Genomic DNA, 6737 nt, shown 5'->3' with positions numbered 1-6737 from the left:
AAAAAAAAAAAAACATGTTTCTCTTTTTGATTACTGGATACAGTTCTTCACATGACCTGGGGCAGAAATGAGGCAGAAATTGTCCACAAAGACAATACTCCCCACTAAACATGAAAGCTTCTCTTTTTCCATTCAGGCTTCATTTCATAACCAAAAGCCAGATCCTTAATGAGCTACATTGGATAATAGAGACTTTCTTTCACCACACAAGCCTCCCATTTTTCTTGATAATGATAAGAAATAGTGGAAGCTGTCATGGGACTTGACTAACTAGAAACTACAAGTTGTGTGTTGGCTAAGTGAAACGATTAATCTTTCCCTCAAGCTAATTTCTGATAATTAAGCCAAATATCCAGACATGCCAGGACAAATTCAGCATGGAAGGTAGTACTTTATAACCTCCTCTGGAAAGGATATCCCCTCTTAGCATTCCCTATCGTCTGGCCATATTCAGTGTCACTAAACATTCAAAAATGGTGAGGTTTCACTCTTTCAATGATGTTTTAGGGGGCTATTTCCAAGGATGGAGAACTTGGTGGGGGAGGAATAAAAAGGAAGCTGGGAGAAATTAATCACCAACACAAAAGAGAAAAGCCATTTATGTAGTCGTATTTCTTTCATACACTTTCTCACTCTCTGCAGACTAAGTTACCCACATAGGGTAGTATCTCCTAGAACGACCTGTAAGAACAAAGAGGCAGGAACTTCTGACTGCTGTGGCGTGTGACTATCTTTCTCTGGAGCAGCCAGCCAGCCTGATTGCGACTGGAGATTTCAGAAAGAACAGAATCCTCAGGGAAGAAGAAAGATAGAACAGTACTTTACAGATTCATCTTGCCTGTGTGTGTGTGTGTGTGTGTGTGTGTGTGTGTGTGTACGCCCCTTTATCTCTTACCAGGAACCCAGAAAGTTCCATTGAACATTACTTGTCTAAAATCAACCCATAGGGAGATTTATATAAAGCTGTCCAAAAGGTGCCTGGAGAGGACACATCACTCTGGAAAATTCTAAAAATTAGTAATAATGAGTAATACTGTATTTCCAAAATCATCAAATTCCATTGTTTTTCTTCATTACTAATACAGCACGGCCCCTTCCTTCACATACTCAAAATCACCATTATACGTAAAATAATACTTTTAGCTGTGCATGGAACCCTTGATTTCTTATTTTCCATATCCTTGGAAGACTACTAAGTGTTCGCAGGATGGACACCCTACAGAGATGTTGTCATACTGCCTGTGCCCACTTCACTATGTTTTAAAGGGACTTCGGTTTCACAGAGCACAAGGATGTTAGTTTTCTGCATTTTACTTAGGTAACATTTATTTTTTTACTTTATTATTCACTTATTTAATCTTTCGTTTTTAACACCTGGCAGTATTCCATACTCTGACAGCAGCTTAGCACTGGATCACTTCGTATGTTCTAAGTATAGTGAAAAATGCCCTTGGTTCTGGAAGTACCATTATTTCAAATGTATCAATGCCCCACCCCCAACTGCTTTGGAGTATTTAAAACCAAACAGGAATGTCAAAGTTCCCCAGGAAGCCTTTTGTCCATTACCACAATTTTCTACACCATTTCCATTTGCCTTCCATCCCTTTCAGCCTTGGCATATCCCTACCTCCTAGGTGAGCATTTATCTTACCCTGAAAAAATGTGAGCCCACATAATGCCATTATTCACAAATGCCCAGCACGGCAGAATTAGGACTTCCCTGGTTAAAAACGTGTAAGTCAAATATGCAGGAGCTTTTATATTAAAAGTCTCCACCAATGAATCTCTCCAATCAGAGACTGATTTGTAGTAACTCTGAGAGGTTTTAGATTTGCTTTTATGCTTAAATAAAAGCCAGGACATGCAATCATGTGGAAAACACATTTGGTTGTCATCAACAAAGTCCCACTGCTTATGTTCAATTTCATTCTCGCCAGCATTTAGAACAAAAGTCATTGATAAACAAAATTAAATTATTATATATTGCACTGTTTGATTTTTCAAGTCAATAAAGTGAGAATTGTTTTATTTCATTAAAAATAATCAGCAGCTAATCAGGAAACCGTGTAGCTATTATACTTTTAGGAAGCTGAGTTTCTTAAGTAATAGCAAGTTAGTTAAGCCAGTGCTCTGTTTGTAAATTGTTGTTCCCATTAAAAAATGTATTTTTTTAAATAAATGGATGAATTTTCATTTTAATAACTTCAATCCGTATTAAACATACATATTGATAGATAAGCATGCATTTACAGTATCTTTCTTTAAAAGCCTTCTGTATGAAACAGATAAGAGAAACATCTTAGTAATATTTAGGTCAAGTTTCTTCTTTGCAGGAGTTAGAACTAGCTTCTATGTAGGTAACCCTGGGTCTTTTCTCCAGGCCAATTTTATATATCTCCAAAATCTTCCTACCCCATGTGTTAATAATCATCACTTTAGTAAAAATCAACCTAGAAGCCCTTCTCCCCGTTCCTGTGACCTTTCCTCAAGGTGGTTTGGCCCATTGGAGGGCACCATTAGATTTTCTGAAATCAGGACAATACCCACCTCACTGATAAGTGGACAACTTTCTTCAGGAGGCAAAACAGGATTTTTCTTCCTCCTTCTCCTTCCCTCCTGTTCCCTCCTACCAGGAGCAAATATGACTTGTATTTCAGCCAAATTTGGAGAAGGGTGTTAGTACATTAAAAAAAAAAAAAATGGACCTAGGGGTGGCGCCTGTGGCTCAAAGGAGTTGATGCCAGAGGTGGTGGGCTCAAACCCAGCCCTGGCCAAAAACTACCAAAAAAAAATAATAATAATAAATACAAATAAATGGACCATGAGCGTATCTTCCAGTGCTACCTTGTTCTCCGAAATTGTCTCCCTGAGAATTTCACTTGAGGACTCACATCACTTATTCTGTCCTTCCCTTTTTATATGGAGAGTCATGGAGGTTTGGTGTAGACGTGTGGCTCTTCCTTACGCAGCCTGAATGTCCAGTCTCTTCCCCTCTTCCTCCCTTCAGCATCTGGCAGACCATTGGGTCAAGTTGGGTTTATTAATTTGTTTTAATGTCCATAGAACTCTAAATAATCCTCTTTCCCCATGTGAGCCACTTTGAAATGAAAGTTATTTGGTACTTGAATAACATGGTGGAGAGGATCACATATTTACTGCTGTAGAGAGGCCTGTGCCTTCTCTTCACATAAATCTTAAACTTTCTAGACGAGCATTTGTCTCCCACACTCTGACTGTTCTTTTATGTTTGACAATATTTCATGCATATGACTCAGAAAGTTATTAACATGTTGCAGTGAACTAAATATCTTGTGTATGGCTCAATTAATAAAGGGAAATTCTATTAAAAATCTGAGTTCATAGGGTCCTTACTAAGATCACACACACACACACACACACAAAAAAGTCTTATAAATGAATCAGGACTTCTTAGTGTCCCAGGGAACTGGTGTTCACTCCGGCTCTCCCTGTAGGATGCCATGTGACCTTAAACAACAGACTTTCCCTTTCTGAGTCTTTATTTCCTCATTTATGAAATAATAATTATAGGTGTCACTAATTATTTTCTGAACGCTTTTTCCACACTGATATTCCACTTTAAGAATTATTTCAACCTTCAAACAGGAGAATCTTAGCTTTCTGTTTAATAGTCCATACATCCCTGCTGTCAGAAGAAAGTATGTATGGTATTTATGAGAATACTTTTATATTTAGAAATGCTGTGATTTAGGGAGAAAATTTAGATTTGGTTTAAATATACCTATGGTTAAATCTTATTCAGGTGTGTGGTCTCAGGCAAATTATTTAAGCTTTCTGAGAGTTGATCTCATCATTTGTGGAACAATTGGAATAATTATACTGTCAAAGTTGTGAGGCTTTAAACGCTTATTGCATTTCTAGAATGGCATTCAATAAATGTTATTTCTTTTTTTCTAATACACTTCTTTGGTTTCAGCAATGTCCATAATAAAATACATTCACAACTAATTAAAAAACTACGAGTGAATAACTGTTGAAAATTCAAAATATTTTCCCTCTTTGGTAAATAATAAAGACACAGTTCTCATTAAAATTTCTAAAAAAGGATAGTAATGAAAAGTCAGTCTTGAGTGGGGCAACATAAAGTATTATCTCTAGATATGAATAAAAACAATTTTTAAATAAAACCATGGCTAATACGTGGGACTATTCAAGTTAATTACAATGTTTTTGTGGATCAGGAAAGACTGAGTCATGAGGTCGCTGAATGAATGAGCCCTTGAAAAGTATTTGATGCTACCTGAAATCGAAGCTGAATCTTTGATCATATGTCTCAGCTTTCTGCCAAATAAAAAATGTTAAATGTGTGAATAGACCATGAGATGACCAATAGTAGGAATTTCAATATGGATGGTCCAACTTAATCCTAAATCAAAAGTGGTTTGACTTTTGTGATTTAACCTAATTGTAGAAAATGTATTCTCTTCCCTATCACACGAGGAATTTTTGTCATTCTCAAACATCACTCTATTATCATGCATGATATGGCAGGTGATACCAGGTGATCTGAAACACCAGTCTTTATTTTATTCTGGCTGCCTAATAGCGTTCCTTGTTATAACCTAATAGTGTTATTTCACTTAGATGTGCTTTGATTTTTACTTGGAAAACTCCTAAAGTCAAGGATTCCATCACTACTATTTCATATCTTTCCCATCTGGGTACAGCATCCATAAAAGGAGGAATTATATCCTTCAATACTTGGGCCAGATTTTTCAGTAGTCAGTGCACATTCTACACAGATCTCCTAATGTGTTATTTTCTAGCAAGATTTTATTCACTGTCCTCAGCCTAATGCTGTTTATTTTCCTGTCCACTTATACAATATCACATTCCCCATCCTGAGAATGTGTTGGGACATTTCTATAAAAGCGAATTGCTGCCACTGTGATTTTAACAGTGTCAACATCTGCACCCTACTTCCTTCCCCTTTCTTAGGCTACTAGACCAGCAGTGTTAATAGTTGGGGAGAATAAGGATCCATCTGATTTCTTTATTTCCTTGTATGTGCTGAAAATGAAAATCCAATACACTCGGATGTCTCTGTTCACCTTATATCTTACAAGTCTCTCACAAAATAATTAGGCATAAAAGTATCCAACATGACTGTTTACAATAGAACATTTTAGTAACGAAACACATTTTTCTGAGTATCAGATCAAGAATTTAAAGTAATGATGATCTGAATCACTAGGTCATTATTGAAACTAAGACGTTACGACTAATCCAGAGAGGTTATTTTTATGAAGAATATATTTAGTTATAAGGGAAAAGCCTAAGATTTCCTTCCTATATTGGACTAATATAATTTAGCCCGATTGATGAATATTGACAGACGTAAAATGCCATCACACTTGAACATTAAGACCTTTTCCTAACTTCATCATTCTTATTGAATTTTCTGCAGTGGATTATTAAGAGAAGAAAACACAGTAATTGTAAAGAAACAAAAATGGGCTATAATAGTCACATTTACATATAATTCATTCATTGTTGAGTGAGAAAAAATTAAGACCCTTTAATATCCACATGTGAAACTGTTTATTCTTGTATATAAAAAAATTGTCCAACATTTTTTGACAGTTCTTAAAACTATAATCAATTTTGGTTCATTTCACATAAACGAAATAGAAAATTTCTAACAATTTACCTATGACTGTTAATTTATTTGTTTTTGATCATGAAAAATTAAAAGAAAAATAGGGTTACAATGGTTGGAAAAATTAACCTCTCTTTCCATACCTAGGACTTTTTTCTTAATTTGTAGATTATTATTAATATCATCATCAAATACCGAGATCAATAATTTATTTGTGAGGCATTTTAAAACCAGTAGAAACTGTTGCATCTTTTGAAGGCTTTATTAAGTTTGTTGACAGTGGATTATTTGGGGGGAAACATATTTCACATTTGGATTCCTAGATTCATGACAGATTTAGTTACAAAGGAAATGAATTTGATGGATAACATAGGAAGCTTTGAGCTGCATGAAAAAAATCATAATTTGTCATAATATTACTGTCTCATATTCAACTATCCACTGCCTTGCAGTCCAAGGTTACAGCAAATATTTTATTAGAAATCAAATCAACTTTAGACAATAAAAGACCCGTATTCTATCACTGAATGAAATACCAGCTCTTCAACAATCTCCTTTTAAATTAATAGAATATCTCAGTTTATGTAGTATAATACCATCTCCAAGAATAATAAAAGATTCATTTTTCACCCTTCTTAACCTTGCTCTTTCATGTGAAATCTTCTTCTGCTGGTGTCGATCTGATAGGAAAATGCTTTGTGTTACATGTCATTGAATTTTTCTTTTTTTTAATGTTACCCTCATTCATTTTTTGCCGGGTGTAGAGATAGTCAGGATTCATATATCTTACACTTTAGAGCACCATTCAACGACGTGGATCAGGCTCTGTTCTATTTCTATTGGTAAATGAACTCTAATGGAAGAGAATTGCAGGTGGGTAGAAGAAACAACAGGTTCAAGAGTTGTACTGCACAGTGGATCTGACAGCAGCTGATCACAACGTACTGGATGCTTTTTTTTTTTTTTTGGCCGGGGCTGGGTTTGAACCCACCACCTCCGGCATATGGGGCCAGCACCCTACTCCTTTGAGCCACAGGCACCACCCAATGCACTGTATTCTTGAAAGTCACTAAGACAGTAGATTTTAGGGTGGTGCCTG

This window comes from Otolemur garnettii, unplaced genomic scaffold (assembly GCF_000181295.1).
Source record: "Otolemur garnettii isolate 467f Iridium unplaced genomic scaffold, OtoGar3 scaffold00150, whole genome shotgun sequence".
NCBI lineage: Eukaryota > Metazoa > Chordata > Mammalia > Primates > Galagidae > Otolemur > Otolemur garnettii.
This window is presented reverse-complemented; position numbering follows the sequence as displayed.